Source organism: Rhinopithecus bieti, unplaced genomic scaffold (assembly GCF_001698545.2).
Source record: "Rhinopithecus bieti isolate Rb0 unplaced genomic scaffold, ASM169854v2 scaffold_33652, whole genome shotgun sequence".
Classification (NCBI taxonomy): Eukaryota; Metazoa; Chordata; class Mammalia; order Primates; family Cercopithecidae; genus Rhinopithecus; species Rhinopithecus bieti.
The window spans coordinates 3,169,100-3,187,365 of NW_016814761.1; positions in this window are offsets into that span (position 1 = coordinate 3,169,100).

The following is an 18,266-nucleotide window of genomic DNA, read 5'->3' on the forward strand; positions in this document are numbered from 1 at the left end:
TGAAAATGGCCATACTGCCCAAGGTAATTTATAGATTCAATGCCATCCGTGTCAAGCTACCAATGACTTTCTTAACAGAATTGGGGAAAATACTTTAAAGTTCATATGGAACAAAAAAGAGCCTGCATTGCCAAGACAATCCTAAGCCAAAAGAACAAAGCTGGAGGCATCAGGCTACCTGACTTCAAACTATACTACAAGGCTATAGTAACCAAAACAGCATGGTACTGGTACCAAAACAGAGAGACAGACCAATGGAACAGAACAGAGGCCTCAGAAATAACACCATACGTCTCAAAAAAAAAAAAAAAAAAAAAAAATCAGGAAACAACAGATGCTGGAGAGGATGTGGAGAAATAGGAATGCTTTTACACTGTTGGTGGGAGTGTAAACTAGTTCAACAATTATGGAAGACAGTGTGACGACTCCTCAAGGATCTAGAACTAGAAATACCATTTGACCCAATGATCCTATTGCTGGGTATATACCCAAAGGGTTATAAATCATGCTGCTATAAAGACACATGCACATGTATGTTTATTGCAGCACTATTCACAGTAGCAAAACTTGGAACAAACCCGAATGTCCATCAATGATAGACTGGATTAAGAAAATGTGGCACATATACACCATGGAATATACTATGCAGCCATAAAAAAAGGATGAGTTCATGACTTTTGCAGGGACATAGATGAAACTGGAAACCATCATTCTGAGCAGACTATCACAAGAAGAGAAAACCAAACACTACCTGTTCTCACTCATAGGTGGGAATTGAACAATGGAACACTTGGACACAGGGTGGGGAACATCACACACAGGGGCCTGTCGTGGGTTGAGGGGCAGGGGGAGGGATAGCATTAGGAGAAATACCTAATGTAAATGATGAGTTAATGGGTGCAGCACACCAACTTGGCACATGTATACCTATGTAACAAACCTGCATGATGGGCACATGTACCCTAGAACTTAAAGTATAACTTAGAAAAAAAAAAAAAAGGAAATGCAGAAATCACCTGTCTTCTGTTGGTCTCACTGGGAGCTGCAGATCAGAGCTGTTCCTTTTCAGCCATCTTGCCAGATCTACTGTTCTTTTTTTCATTATTGAGTTTCAAGAATTCTTTGTGTATTTTGGAGAGTAGTTCTTTATCATATATGTCTTTTACAACAAGTAGCTTCCTCCCTCATCTCTTTACTCTTTTCCACATAATCCTATCTATTTCCTTCTTGGCAGTTATCTCAATCTCAAGTACCTATTTATTTAGGTGTTTTTTTTTTTTTTTTTTTTTGATTAACTAAAAGACGGATGAGAAGTGGAGATCTCTAGGCTTCTTAGGTAGGGGAGACTTAAGACTTTTCTTGTTTTCTCCACTTCTCTACTTGTTTTCTCCCTGAGAGATGATGTGTGAGTTCTCATCCTCTGGAAGCAGATGCCAAGATGTAGTTGGAAATGTGAGACATGTATGGGGCAAAACAGCCATGAAAACTAATGGGGGGAATTGAGAAAGGAGTAGGGAGAGAGAGTAAGGTGATGCAGGGCAGGCAAACCCCAAAATTGGGACTTAGCCTGTGAGGGTTCTTGGCTTCACCCAGGAAAGAATTCAACACTGAGTTGGTGGTGTTAGCAACTTTGATTGAAGAAACAGTATGCAGCAGCAGAGGTACTGCTCCTTGAAGACCAGGGCTACTCCCCAGGCAGTGTGCCCAGAGTAGCAGCTCAGAGGCAGTTCTGTAGTCATAGTTACACCCGCTTTTTAACTACATGTAAATTAAGGGATGGATTATGCAGCCATTTCTGGGAAAAGGTTGATAACTTCTTGGTCATCAAGTTGCCATGGAAAGGAGCGATAACTTCCAGGTGTTGCTGTGGCAATAGTAAACTGACACAGCACACTGGTGGACATGTCTTATGGGAAGCTGCTTCTGATACAGAATGGCTGGGCTCCCAGCTAAACCCCACCCTCAAGCTTGGAATCTTGGCCCTAAGTGAAAACAGTGGACATTTAGCCCAGCCCTGAAGGGTCAGCTGTTTCACTTAGGGCCAAGATTCCAAGCTTGAGGGTGGGGTTTAGCTGGGAGCTCAGCAGTTCTGTATCACTTCTACCCTGATTCTGTTTTAGTCCTCAGTTTGGTCTGGTGTCCAAGCCCCATCTTTAGAGTCAACTCCCACCTCCTACCTCAAAAGGAGAGAGAAAATGAAGGAACATTGGGTAGGAAGAAGCTCAAACTGTGGCACAGCTCTGAGAATGTCTCAGCAATCTGATGAGGCGTTCTCATGTGAACAATGCCCATTAGAGGGGTCCTGCACTGGGAAATAATTGCCTGGCTCTAGTCCCTTCTCATCACCATCAGGGGAATGGCACTGGAGAACATGGCTTTGTCATGAATACTGTGGCAGATCCCAAAGGAGCATGGGCTTGGGGCTGTCCATTAAGCACACTCCTTGAGCAGAATCTCATTTGAGGGGAGAGCTGAGTGGTGCTGTCAAAGGTTGTCACGGGAAGGGTTACTCTGGATTGGTTGGACTTGAGGACACTGAGCCTTTTTTTTTTTTTTTTCTGTTAGATGGTTCGTCGAGCATTAAAAGCTTAAGTGCAGAAGGTAGAACAACCGGAACACTCACACCTTGCTGGTGGGAATGTAAAATGGGACAGGCACTTTGGAAAGAAATTTGACCTACTTTGTAACATTAAACATAACCTTATCTGTTGAGCAAACATTTCCAGTCCTAGGTATTTATTCAAGAGAAATGAAAACTTAATTTTCACACAGATACTTTATCAAAGAATGCTCAATCACAATTTTATTCAAAGTATCCCAGTTCTGGAAATAGCAAAAATGTCCATTATCAGGAGAATTATAAACAAATTGTAGCATGTGCATGCTGTAGTAACCTACTCAGCAATAAAGAAGAACAAATTACTGATATATAGCAAGTTTGCCAAAGGGATACACCCAGGTAATCCCCATCTGATCACAATATAGAACATTTCCATCTACCAGAAGGTTTCTTTCTGTCCCTTCCCAGTCAATTCCTTTCTCTGGGTACATTAGCTTGCTTGGGCTGTGTTTGGTAAATATCAATTCTTCATAATTTGGTCTTGAGGTCCCCACCTCTTCATACCTTTGCATTGGGGATTAAGTTTCAACATGAATTTTCAAGGAGACACAAACATTCAAACTATAGCACTCTGCCTCTGCTTGCTAAGAGTTTATATCTTTCCCATATCCAAAATACATTTATTCCACCCTAGGAACCCCAAAAATCTTAACTCATTCCAGCATCAACTTTAGAGTCTAAGTTGAAATTTCATCTAACTATCATCTAAACCAAGGAGGATAATTACAAATTCTTCTCCTTGATTTTGATGATATTGAGATGATGATATTTAGATGTGAGCCTGTTGAGCCACCTCTCTTGATGGTGACTATAAATATAGGCTGACCAGGAAAGCAGTTAGGTTCAGGTGTGTTGGTCAGGTGAGACACAAAGGAGGCAGCACAACAAAGCACATGGAATAACAGAAGCAGTTTTGTTACTTACATGTCCCAGAAAGAAGAGGACAGCATGCCTCATAGGGCCAACAAGAAGAGGGATTCAGAACATGCATGCTCCTCTCAGCCAGTGTGTAGACAGCAAGAGAGAGAGAGTGAGGGACCTGTAGGTCAAAGCCTTTACTGGGGTCCAGTGCATTACTCAAGCATGTTCCTGTGGGGAGTTCTCTCTGGTAGGTTTAGAGCAAGTAGGTCAAGTTCCATGGGGTCATGCTGTGGCTGAGAGGTGGTCCCTATGGCATATCTGAGCCATCCTTGAAGGGTGTAGGGAACAAGAGGAGTGAGCCAAGTATGTTGTACCTAGCTGTCCCACAAGGAGGTTGGGGAGGTGGTCACCAGTGGCAGAGGTTTAAGACAGATATCTGGACTGACCATCGCGGAACTGGGATGAAGTATAGAACCAGAAACTGTCAACGGTGACTGCACCCTGCTTCTAGTATGAGAAAGTTCAGCTTATATTAAAATGGATGCCAAGGAAACATGCAATTATGAGAATTTATTACAGGCTGCCATAGACAAGTCCCACAAAGGCCAGGCATGGTGGTTCATGCCTGTAATCCCAGCACTTTGGGAGGTCAAGGCAGGCAGATTATGAAGTCAGGAGTTTGAGACCAGCCTGACCAACATGGTCTCTACTAAAAATACAAAAATTAGACAGACGTGGTGGCATACGCCTGTAATCCCAGCTACTCAGGAGGCTGAGGCAGGAGAATCACTTGAACCCAGGAGGTAGAGGTTGCAGTGAGCCAAGATCGAGCCACTGTACTCCAGCCTGGGTGACAGAGTGAGACTCCATCTCAAAAACAAAACAAAACAAAAAACCAACCAACCAACCAAAGAAAAAAAACAGAAAAGTACCACAGACTGGGGGTCTTAACAGAAATTTATTCACTGCAGGCCAGACACGGTGGCTCATGCCTGTAATCCTAGCACTTTGGGAGGCTGACGTGGGGGGATCACGAGGTCAAGAGATTGAGACCATCCTGGCCAACATGGTGAAACACTGTCTCTACTAAAAATACAAAAATTAGCTGGGCATTGTGCACGTCTGTAGTCCCCGCTGCCTGGGAGGCTGAAGCAGGAGAATAGCTTGAACCCAGGAGGCGGAGGTTGCAGTGAGCCAAGATTGCTCCACTGCACTCTGGCCTGGCAACAGAGTGAGACTCCGTCTCAAAAAAAGAAAAAGAAATTTATTCACTGTGGAAAATAGAGTCTAGATGTCTGGTCTGAGATCAAGGCATCAGCAGGGTATTTCTTCTGAGGCCTTTCTCTTGGCTTGCAGATGTCTGTCTTTGCCTTATGTCCTCACATGGTCATCCCTCTGTATATGTCTGTGTCCTAATCTCCTCTTCTATGAAAACACCAGTCATATTGGATTAGGGCCCACCCTCATGACCTTATTTTAACTTAATCGCCCTTTTAAGAGCACTATTTCTAAACACAGTCACATTCTGAGGTACTGGGGTTAGGGCATCAACATAGAAATTTTGGAGCGACACAGTTATACATTGGGAAAAGCACTGATCTCATCATTTTCACCTTAGTTAGCCTACTTTAGAACTTCCCATAAATGGAATCATGTATTGTGTGTACTCTTTTATGTGTGGTTTCTTCCATTCAACATAATAATGATGAAGTTCATTCATGTTGTTTCCTTGACTGTGCAGAAGCTTCTTTCTTTGATAGAATCCTATTTGTCTACTACTTTTGGTTTTGTTGTCTGTGCTTTTGGGTTCATATCCAAAAAATTTTTGGCCACCAATGTCATGGAACTTTCCCGCTCTGTTTTATTCTAGTAGTTTTACATTTTTCAGTCTTACATTTAAGACTTCAATCCATTTTGAGTTGATTTTTGTATATGGTATGAGATAAGGGTCTAATTCCATTCTTCTGTATGCGGATATCTAGTCCCAACATCATTTATGAAGACATTGTCTTTTCCTCATTGTGCATTTGTCTTAGTTCATTTGTGCTGCTACAATAAAATACCAGCAACGAGGTAATTTATAAACAACAGAAATTTATTTCTCACTTATGAATGCTAAGTTCAAGATCAAGTTGCCTACAAGTTCAGTGTCTGCTGAGAGCCTCATCTCTGCTACCAAGATGGTGCCTCATTGCTGTGTCCTCTGGGGGTTGGTGGGGAATGGGTGCTGTGTCTTCACATGGCAAGGGTCAGAAGGGCAAAAAGAGCCAAATGTTATATGAAGTCTCTTTTATAAGGGCTTTAATCTCATTTATGAAGGAGGAGCCCTCATGACCTAATCACCTTCTAAAGTCCCCACCTCTTAATACTTTTGCATTGGGGATTATATTTCAACATGAATTTTCAAGGGGAACACAAACACTCAAACTATAGCACTCTGCCTCTGCCTGCCAACAGTTCATATCTTTCTTATATACCAAATACATTTATTCCACCCTGGTAAACCAAAAAATCCTAACTCATTCCGGCATCAACTTTACAGACTAGTCAGAAATCTCATCTAAATATCATCTAAACCAAGGAGGATAATTGCAAATTCTCCTTGATGCGGATAATATTTAGATGTGGGCCTCTTTAGATGTGAAATCAAACAAGTTGTGTGCTTCCAAAATACAGTGGTGGGACAGGAATTCTCATTTTGAAAAGAAGAAATAGGAAAGATGGAAAAGGTAACAGATCCCAAGTAAGTCCCAAACTCAACAAGACAAAAAACATTAAATCTTGAGGCCTGAGAATAATCTTTGACACCATGTCCTGCCTTCTAGACACACTGGGCCAGAGGTTGTGTCCCCAAGGCTCTGGGGGGCTGAGCCCCATGACTTTGCCTGGTGAAGCCTACATTACAGCTTTCATGGGTTGGAGTCTAGTGTCTAAGACTCTCCTTAACGGCAGTTGCACGTTGGTGGCTCTACAGTTTTGGGGTCTTCGGGGTGACCCCACTCTCATGGTTCCACCAGACATCTTTGTGGAGTCTCTCTGTGGCGGTTCTGACCCCATGGCTCCTCTGGGCATTGCCTTAGTGGAGGCTGTCTGCAGTGGCCCCACCCCTGTGGCAGTTCTCTGCCTGGGCCCTAAGGCTCTCTGGAACATCCTTTGAATTCTAGATAGAGGCATCCATCCATGCTTCTGCACCTCTTGCATTGTGCACACCATCAGAATTAGCACCATGTGCAGGCTGCCAAAGGTTACCCCATGCAATCCAAAGGGATGGCCTGAGTGGGGTGGCTGAGAAATCTAAGCCATACTGTGGGGAGCAGAGACATGAGGTGGCACAGGGAAGCAAGCTCTAAGGTCCTATGGGCACCCTGGGCCCCTCCCTTGAAACCATTCTGCCTCCAAAGCTCTGGCACTCGGGCCTTGAGTGGCAGCCCTGAAGATCTGCAAAATGTCTTCAGGGTCATTTTTTCATTGTCTTGATAAATAGCATCTAACTTTCTTCTGTCCATACTAATCTCTTTCAAATGTTTACTTGGTCACTCTTTTGATATTTTCTCCCAAACATGACTTTTTATTCTTTACAGGAAGGCTGAGAATTTTCCAAATCTTTAAGTTATGCTTCCCTTTTGATTATAAATTCTGTCTTTAATTTGTTTCTCTCTTCTCACATTTTGCTATAAACAGTCAAAAGAAGTCATGCTGCTCCTTCAATACTTCTTGTAGATATTTCTTCCACCAAAATCCTCTTTCATTGCTTGCAAATTCTGCCCTCCACAAAACATGAAGACATTGACACAAGGCCACACCCAGCTAATTTTTGTATTTTTAATAGAGATGGGTTTTCATCATGTTTGCCAGACTGGTCTTGAACTCTGACTTCAAGTGATCCACTCGCCTCAGCCTCCCAAAGTGCTAGGATTACTGGTGTAAAACACTGCACCCGTGGCTGCGCCTGGCCTGGATATTATATTTTTGATTGACAGATTTTTTTTTTCCTTTAGCAACTTTGAAAATATCATCACACTATCTTTTGGCCTGTAAGGTTTCTGCTGAGAAGTTTGCTGCTAGCCTTCTTAGAACTCTGCTATGTTATTTGCTTCTTTCCTCTTACTGTTTTCAGTATCTTTTCTTTGTCCTTGATTTTTGAGAGTTTGATTTTATGTCTTGATGTAGTTATGGTTGGATTGAATCTGATTGGAGACTTTTGACCTTTCTATACCTGGATATTTATATCTTTTAAAAAATTTGGAAAGTTGTCTGTTATTATTTCTTGATATACACCTTCTATCCCTTTGTGTTTCTCTCCTCTAACTGAAACATTTGCTTTTTAGATACTGCCCATAAATTCTATAAACTTTATTCATTTCTTTTTATTCCTATTTCTCTTCTAACTGCATTTCCAAATAACCTGACTTCAAGTTTACAGACTTTTTTTTTCTGCTTGTGTCTACTGTTGATACTGTGTATTACATTTTTCATTTCATTCATTGTGTTTTTTAGTTCCAGAATTTCTGTTTGCTTTTTTGCTTTTATTATGACTTTTTAAATTGACATATAATAATTGTATTTATTTGTGGGGTTCAGTGTGATATTTTGGTACAGGTATATAATATGCGTAATGATCAAATCAGGGTAATGGGCATATCCATCACCTCAAACATTTATCATTTATTTGTATTGAGAACATTTAAAATCCACTCTTCTAGCTATTTGAAAATATACAATACTTCGTTGTTAATTATAGTCACACTATAGTGCTATAGAACACTGGGACCTATTCTTCCTATATGGCTGTACTTTTGTATCCATTAACCAACCCTTGAGAGTGTCCTCTCTTCTCTTCCCTTCTCTGCCTCTAGTGCCACCATTCTACTCTCCAAGTCTGTGAGATCAACTTTTTAAGTTTCCGTATGTTAGTGAAAACATACAGTATTTGCCTTTCTGTGCCTAAATTTTTCATTTAACATAATGTCCTCCAAGCTTACCCATATTGTTGAGAATTACAGAATTTCATTCTTTTAATGGATAAACAGCATTCCATTATGTATATATACCTCATTTTCTTCATTCATGTGTTTATAGACACTCAGGTTGATTTCATATCTTAGCTATTGTGAATAGTACTGCAATAAACATTGGCACACAGATATCTCTTTGTTATACTGATTTCCTTTCCTTTGGAGGTATATACTCATTAGTGGGATTGCTAGATCATTGGTAGTTTTAGTTTTTTGAGAAACTTCCATATTAGTTTCCACAATGGCTGTACTAATTTACATTCCCACCAATAGTGTATGAGTTTCCCTTTCCCTACTTCCTTACCAGCATTTGTTATATTCTTGTCTTTTTGGTAACCGTCATTTTAACCAGGGTGAGATAATACCTCATTGTGGTTTCGATTTGCATTTCCATGATGATTAGTGATATATAGCATTTTTTCACAGACTTGGGCATCTGCATGTCGTCTTTTGAGAGATGTCTATTCAATCATTTGCCCATTTTTAAATTGGATTATTTCAGTTGTTTCAGTTCCTTGTATGTTCTAGTATTAATCCATTGTCAGATGAATAGTTTGCAAATATTTTCTCCCATTTTTCAGGTTGTCTCTTCATTCCGTTTATTTCCTTTGCTATACAGAAGGCTTTTAGTTTAATGTAATATCGTTTGTCTATTTTTGTTTTTGTGCTTGTGCTTTGAGGTGTTCTCCATAATACCTGTGTCCAGATCAGTGTCCTAAAGTGTTCCTCCTATTATGTTTGTTTTTTTCCTTGTACTTCATAGTTTGGAGTCTTATGTTTAAATCTTTAATCCATTTAGAGTTTATTTATTCCTTTATTTATTTATTTGACCAAGTCTCACTCTATTGCCCAGGCTGTAGGGCAGTGGCATGATCTCAGTTCACTGCAGCCTCAACTTCCCAGACTCAAGTGATCTTCCCACCTCAGCCCTCCAAGTAGCTGGGACTACAGACATGCACCACCATGCCCAGCTAATTTTTGTATTTTTTGTAAAGGTGGGGTTTTGTCATGTTGTCCATGGCTGGTCTCAAGCTCATGGACTCAAACGATCTTTCTGCCTCAGCCTCCCGAAGTGCTAGGATTATAGATGTGAGCCACGACGCTCAGTCTAGAGTTGATTTTTTTATACAGTAAGAGATAGTGGTCTAGTTTGTTTTTTGCTTGTTTGTTTGTTTGGTTGGTTTTTGCCTGCATATGGATATCCAGTTTTCCCAGCACCATTTATTGGAGAGACTGTCACTTCCTCCATGAATGGTCTTTGAGGCTATGTTGAAAATGAATAGGCTGTAAATACATGGATTTATTTCTGGGTCATCTATTCTTTTTCAATGGTCTACATGTCTGTTTTCATGCCAATACTATCCTGTTTTATTTTAAATTTATTTTATTTTGACAGAGACAGCTCTCTCTTTGTTGCCCAGGCTGATCTTGAACTCCTGGCCTTAAGCAATCTTCCCATCTCAACCTTTTAAAGTGCTGGAATTACAGGCATGAACCACTGTACCTAGCCACCATAGTGTTTTGGTTAATACAGGTTTGTAGTATATTTTGTCATTTGGTGGTATGATGCCTCTAGCCCTGTTCTTTTAGCTGATAATTGATTTGACTATTCAGGGTCTTTTGTGGTTCCATAAAATCTATAGTGTTTTTTTTTCTATTTCTGTGAAGAATGCAATTGGTATTTTGATAGGCATTTTATTGAATCTGTAGATCATTTTTGGTAGTGTGGTCATTTTCGCAGTATCAATTCTTCCAATCCGTGAACATGGGATGTCTTTTGTGTGTGTGTATGTGTGTGTCCTCTTCAATTTCTTTGATCAATGTCTTATAGTTTTCCTTGGAGACATCTTTCACCCCTTTGTTTAAATTTATTCCTGGGTTTTTTTTTTTTTTTAAGCCATTATAAATGGGATTGCTTTCTTGACGTTTTCCCACTAGTTAGTTGTTGGTATATAGAAATAATACTAATTTTTGCATTTGATTTTGTATCCTGTGACTTTACTGACTTGTCAGGTCTAAGGTTCTTTCCTGTGAAGTTTTTAGGTTTTTCTATATATAAGATTATGTCCCTGTAATCCCAGCACTGTGGGAGGCCAAGGCGGGTGGATCACGAGGTCAGGAGATTGAGACTACCCTGGCCAACATGGTGAAACCCCGTCTCTACTAAAAATACAAAAAAATTAGCTGGACGTGGTGGCATGTGCCTGTAGTCCCAGTTACTCAGGAGGCTGAGGCAGGAGAATCGCTGGAACCTGGGAGGTGGAGGTTGCAGTGAGCCAAGATAGTGTCACTGCACTCCAGCCTGGGTGACAGAGTGAGACTCCGTCTCAAAAAAAAGAAAAAAGCAAAAAGAAAAAAGATTATGTCATTTGCAAACAGGGAAAATTTGACTTCCTTCTTTCCAATTCCTTTATTTCATTTTGTTGCATAGTTGCTCTGGCTAGGACTTCCAGTACTATGTCGAATAAAAGTGGTAAAAATGGGCATTCTTGTCTTGTTCCAGACCTTAAAACAGTAAGTGGCAACTTTTCACTGTTCAGTATGAGTTAGGCTGTGAGTTTGAAATATATGTATTTTATTGTGCTGAGATACATTGCTTTTATATACCTAACTTGTTGGGAGTTTTTTTTTTTTTTTTTTTTTTTAATCATGAGGAGATGTTGAATTTTATCAAATGGTTTTTCTGCTTCTATTGAAATGGTCATATGGTTTTTGTCCTTTGTTCTGTTGATATGTTGTACATTTATTGCTTTGTATATGTTGAACCATTATTGCATTCCTGGAATAAATCTCACTTGACCACAGTGAATGATCTTTGTAATGTGCTGCTGAATTAATTTTGCTAGTATTTTTTTGAAGGTAGAAGAAATAATTAATAATGTTGGTTTTGCTGATTAACATTAGTGAAAGAATCACTTTCTTTATTCATGTAAAATACCTTTACATGAATAAAGAATTTATAAGTAAGCTCCAATCATGAAAATATAATTATAGACACTCATGTAGTTGATAGTTTAGTACATCTGGAAAGTCTGAAGAAGAAAGACTTCCTAAGTAGTATTTATGTGATTTTAAAATTAAAAGAACAATAAACAGATATGATAGAAAAAGATTTTAAATACCTACACCACAAGAAGCATTATTAACAAAAGGAAAACATAAAGTAAATGTGATATAGAAGGGATTGATATTTTTGGCACATAAGTTATTACTTTGAATGTCTTTAGAATTCTTGGGGGGAGGGGAAGAAGGTTAACGGAATTTGCAATAAACGCTAAGACCTGAGTAAATAAACCAGAAGATAATAAGATAATAAAATTTATAAACATAAAACAACACTTAGTCAATTATAAAAATAATGCAAATTAAACAAACACTAGCATACATATCGTACGTATTAACAAAACAAAAGTTGAATGGTAATTTATTTGCTAGTGATAGTGTATCAAAAATGTTGTCACCTACATTGCATATAGCATTTTATTTTATTTATTGTTTTATTTCAGTAGGTTTTTGGGGAACAGGTGGTGTTTGGTTACATGGATAAATTCTTTAGTGGTGAATTCTGAGATTTTGGTGTACCATCACCCAAGCAGTGTGCACTGTACCCAATATGCAATCTTTTATTCCTAAGTCCCCTCCTGCCCTTCCCCCCCGAGTCCCCAAAGTCCATTATATCATTCTTACGTCTTTGTGTCCCCATAGCTTAGCTCTCACTTATAAATGAGAACATATGATGTTTGTTTTTCCATTCCTGAATTCCTGAGTTACTTCACTTAGAATAATGATCTCCAACTCCATCTAGGTTGCTGCAAATGCCATTATGTCATTCTTTTTTATGGATGAGTAGTGTTCCATGGTGTGTGTGTATATATATATATAATATATTTATATTATATATGTATATTTACCACATTTTATCTACTCATTGATTGGCATTTGGGCTGGTCCCATATTTTGCAATTGTGAATTGTGCTGCTATATACATACGTGTGCAAGTGTCTTTTTCATATAAATACTTCTTTTCCTCTGGGTGGATACCCAGTAGTGGCATTGCTGGATCAAATAATCGATCTACTTTTAGTTCTTTAAGGAATATTCATACTGTTTTTCATAAAGGTTGGACTAGTTTACATTCCCATCAGCAGTGTAAAATTGTTCCCTTTTCACATCTATGCCAACATCTATTTTTTTTTATTTTTGAATCACAGCCATTCTTGTAGGAGTAAGGTGGTATTGCACTGTGGTTTTGATTTGCATTTCCCTGAGAATAGTGATGTTGAGCATTTTTTCATATGTTTGTTGACCATTTGCATATCTTTTTTGAGAATTGTCTATTCATGTCCTTAACTCATTTTTTGATGGGATTATTTGTTTTTCTCTTGCTGATTTGTTTGAGTTCCTTGTAGATTCTGGATATTAGTCTTTTGTCAGATGCATAGCTTGTGAAGATTTTCTCCCACTTTGTGGGTTGTCTGTTTACTCTGCTGATTATTTTGCTGTGCGGAAGCTTCTTAGTTTAATGAAGTCCTATCTGTTTATCTTTGTTTTTGTTGTATTTGCTTTTGGGTCTTTGGTCATGAATTCTTTGCCTAAGCCAATGTCTAGAAGGGTATTTCTGATGTTATCTTCTAGAATTTTAATGATTTCATGTCTTAGATTTAAGTCTTTGATTTTTTTTTTTTTTTTTTTTTTTTTTTTTTATTTTTTATTTTTTTTTTTTTTTTTTTTTTTTTTTTTTTTTTTTTTGAGACAGGGTCTCACTCTGTCACCCAGACTGGAGTGCAGTGGTGTGATCTTGGCTCACTGCAACCTCTGTCTCTGGGTTCAAGGAATTCTCCCACCTGAGTCTCCTGAGTAGCAGGGACCACAGGCATGCACCACCATGCCTGGCTAATTTTTGTATTTTTTGGTACAGATAGGGTTTTGCCATGTTGGCCAGACTGGTTGGTCTTGAACTCTTGACCTCAAGTGATCTGTCCACCTTGGCCTTCCAAAGTGCTGGGATTACAGGCATGAGCCACCACACCCAGCCTTTTGATCCATCTTGAGTTCACTTTTGTATAAGGGGAGAAACGAAGATCCAGTTTCATTCTTCTACTTGTGGCTTGCCAGTTACCCAGAACAATTTGTTGGATAGGGTGTCCTTTCCTTACTTCATGTTTTTGTTTGCTTTGTCTAAGATCAGTTGACTGTAAGTTGGCTTTATTTCTGTGTTCTCTATTCTGTTCCATTGGTCTGTGTACTTATTTCTGTACCAGTATCATGCTGTTTTGGTGAGTATAGTCTTATAGTATAGATTGAAGTTGGGTCATGTGATGCCTCCAGATTTGTTCTTTTTTTTTTTTTTTTGAGACGGAGTCTCGCTCTGTCGCCCAGGCTGGAGTGCAGTGGCCGGATATCAGCTCACTGCAAGCTCCGCCTCCCGGGTTCACGCTATTCTCCTGCCTCAGCCTCCGGAGTAGCTGGGACTACAGGCGCCTGCCACCACGCCCGGCTAGCTTTTTGTATTTTTTAGTAGAGATGGGGTTTCACCGTGTTAGCCAGGATGGTCTCGATCTCCTGACCTCGTGATCCGCCCGTCTCGGCCTCCCAAAGTGCTGGGATTACAGGCTTGAGCCACCGCGCCCGGCCAGATTTGTTCTTTTTGCTTAGTCTTACTTTGGCTATGTGGGCTTTTGTTGTTGTTGTTGTTTGTTTGTTTGTTTGTTTGTTTTGGATCCATATGAATTTAAGGATTGTTTTTTCTAGTTCTGTGAAACATTATGATGGTATTTTCATGGGAATTACATTGAATTTGTAGATTGCTTTTGGATGTGTGGTCATTTTCACAATATTGATTCTACCCATTCATGAGCATGGGATGTATTTCCATTTGTTTGTGTCATCTATGATACTTTCAGCAGTGTTTTGTAGTTTTGCTTGTAGAAGTCTTTCACCTCCTTGGTTAGATATATTCTTAAGCATTTTATGTGTCTGTGTATGTGCAACTGTTGTAAAAGGGATTGAGTTCTTGACTTGAGTCTCAGCTTGGTCATTATTGGTGTCTAACAGTGCTACTGATTTGTGTACATTGATTTTGTATCTTGAAACTTTACTTAATTCATTTATCAAATCTAGGAGCTTTTTGGATGAGTCTTTAGGGTTTTCAAGATGTACGATCATATCATCAGTGAACAGTGACAGTTTGACTTCCCCTTTACCAATTTGGATGCCCTTTATTTTTTCTCTTATCTGATTGCTCTGGCTAGTACTTCCAGAACTATGTTGACTAGAAGTGGTAAAAGTGGGCATCCTTGTCTTGTTCCAGTTCTCAGAAGGAATGCTTTCAACTTTTCCTTGTTCAGTATAATGTTGGCTGTGGTTTGTCATAGATGGCTTTTATTATTTTAAGATATGTCCCTTCTATGCTGATTTTTCTGAAGGTTTTAATCTTTATGATTCTTGATTTTGTCAAATGCGTTTTCTGCATCTCTTGAGATGATCGTGTGGTTTTTGTTTTTGATTCTGTTTATGTGGTGTATCACATCTATTGACTTGTGTGTATTAAAACATCCCTACATCACTGGTATGAAATCCACCTGGTCATGGTGAATCCACCTGTGCTGTTGGATTCAGTTAGCTAGTATTTTGTTGAGGATTTTTGCATCTATGTTCATCAGGGATATTAGTTGTAGTTTTTATTACTGCTGTTTTTATGTCCTTTCCTGGTTTTGTTATTAGGGTGATACTGGCTGCATAGAATGATTTAGGGAGGATTCCCTCTTTCTCCATTATTTGGAATAGTTTCAATTCCAAAAGATAGAGAAATACCAATTCTTATTTGAATGTCTGATAGAATTCAGCTGTGAATCCATGTGGTCCTGGACTTTTTTTTGTTGGTATTTTATGTTATTTAAATTTCGTTTTAATTCCACAGGTTATTGGGTAACAGGTGGTGTTTGGCTATATAAGTTCCTTTTTGTTTTGAGATGGAATCTCGCTCTGTCGCCCAGACTGGAGTGCAGTGGCTCAGTCTTGGCTCACTGCAAGCTCCACCTCCCTTGTTCACGCCATTCTCCTGCCTCAGCCTCCCGAGTAGCTGGGACTACAGGCGCCCACCACCATGCCTGGCTAATTTTTTGTATTTTTAGCAGAGACGGGGTTTCACCATGTTAGCCAGGATGGTCTCGATCTCCTGACCTCATGATCCACCCACCTTGGCCTCTGAAAGTGCTGGGATTACAGGTGTGAGTCACCACACCCAGCTGTGAGTAAGTTCTTTAGTGGTGATTTGTGAGATTTTGGTGTACCCATCACCCGAGTAGTATACACTGTACCCACTTTGTAGTCTTTTATCCCCCACCCCTTCTCACTCCTTTCCCCTGAGTCCCCAAAGTCCACCATGTCATTCTTATGCCTTTGCATCCTCATAGCTTAGCTCCCACTTAGGAGTAAGGACATACAATTTTTCGTTTTCCATTCCTGAGTTACTTCACTTAGAATAATAGTCTCCAATCTCATCCAGGTTGCTGTGAATGCTAATAACTCATTCCTTTTTATGGCTGAGTAGTATTCCATCGTATATATATACACCAGTTTTTTATACACTCATTGATTGATGGGCATTTGGGTTGGTTCCACATTTTTGCAATTAGGAATTGTGCAGTTATAAACATGAGTGTGCAAGTATGTTTTTTGTATAATGACTTATTTTCCTCTGGGTAGATATCCTGTAGTGGGATTGCTAGATCAAATGGTAGTTCTACTTTTAGTTCTTCAAGGAATCTCTACATTGTTTTCCATAGTGGTTGTACTAGTTTACATTTTCCACCAGCAGTGTAGAAGTGTTCCCTGTTCACCACAATAATAGATAATGCCATCATCTATTATTTTTTGATTTTTGGATTATGGCCATTCTTTCAGGAGTAAGGTGGTATCACACTGTGGTTTTGATTTGCATTTGCATTTCCCTGATCATTGGTGATATTGAACATTTTTTCATGTTTGTTGGCCATTTGTATATCTTGTTTTGAGAATTGTCTATTCATGTCCTTAGCCCACTTTTTGATGGGATTGTTTGTTTTTTCTTGCTAATTTATTTGTGTTCATTGTAGATTCTGGATATTAATCCTTTGTCAGATGTATAGATTGTGAAGATTTTCTCCCACTTTGTGGGTTATCTGTTTACTCTGCTGACTGCTCCTTTGCTGTGCAAAAGCTCTTTAGTTTAATGAAGTCCCATCTATTTATCTTTGTTTTTACTGAATTTTCTTTTGGGTACTTGGTCATGAAATCCTTGTCTAAGCTAATGTCTACAATGTTATCTTCTAGAATTTTTATAGTTTCAGGTCTTAGATGTAAGTCCTTGATCCATCTTGAGTTGATTTTTGTATAAGGTGACTGATAAAGATCCAGATTTATTCTCCTAAATGTGGCTTGCCAATTATCCCAGCATCATTCGTTGAATAGAGTGTCCTTTCCCTATTTTATGTTTTTGTTTGCTTTGTCAAAGGTCAGTTGACTGTAGGTATTTTGGTTTATTTCTGGGTTTTGAAAAAATTACCATTTCTATCTCTCTGCTTGTTATTGGTCTGTTCAAAATTTCTATTTCTTCCTAGTTTAATCTAGGAGGGTTGTGTATGTCCAGGAATTTTTCAGTCTCCTCTAAGTTTTCTAGTTTGTGCACACAAAGTTATTCATAGTAGCCTTGAATGATCTTTTGTATGTCTATGGTATTGGTTATAATGTCTCCCATTTTGTTTCTAATTGAGCTTATTTGGATCTTCTGTCTTCTTTTCTTGGTTAATCTTGCTAATGGCCTATCAATATTGTTCATCTTTTCAAAGAAGAAGCTTTTTGTTTTATTTATGTTTTGTATTTTTGTTTCAATTTTATTTAATTCTGTTCTGTTCTTTGTTATTTCTTTTCTTCTGCTGGGTTTGGGTTGGTTTCTTCTTGTTTCTCTATTTCCTTGAGATGTGACCTTAGGTCTGTTTGTGCCCCTTTAAGCTTTTTGATGTAGGCATTTAATGCTATGAACTTTCCTCTTAACACTGCTTTTGCTGTATCCCAGAGGTTTTGATAAATTGTGTTACTGTCATTCAGTTCAAGGAATTTTTAAATTTTCATCTTGGTTTCATTGTTGACCCACTGATCATTCAGGAGCAGATTATTTAATTTTCATGTATTTGCATGGTTTTGAGGGTTTCTTTTGGAATTAATTTCCAATTTTATTCCACAGTGGTCTGAGAGCACTTGATACAATTTTGATTTTCTTAAATTTGTTGAGACTTGTTTTGTGGTCTATCATACAGTCTATCTTGAAGAATGTTCCATTTGCTGATGAATATAATGTATATTCTGCAGCTGTTGGGTAGAGTGTTCTGTAAATACTGTTGGTCCTTTTGTTCTAGGATATACTTTAAGTCCATTGTGTCTTTGTTTACTTTCTGTCTTGATGACCTGTTTAGTGCTATCAATGGAGTAGTGAAGTCCCCCACTATTATTGTGTTGCTGTCTATCTCATTTTTTAGGTCTAGTAGTAATTGTTTTATAAATTTGGGAGCTCCAGTGTCAGGTGGATGTATATTTAGGATTGTGATATTTTCCTGTTGGATTCGTCCTTTTATCATTATATAATGTCCCTCTTTTTCCTTTAAACTATTGTTGCTTTAAAGCCTGTTTTGTCTGTGTTAGGTTTTGAAGGGAAGATGAGGGTTACAGAAAAATACACACACACACAGAGGGCAGCTTAACAGCAAGTGCGGGCTTTATGCCCAGCATAAGAC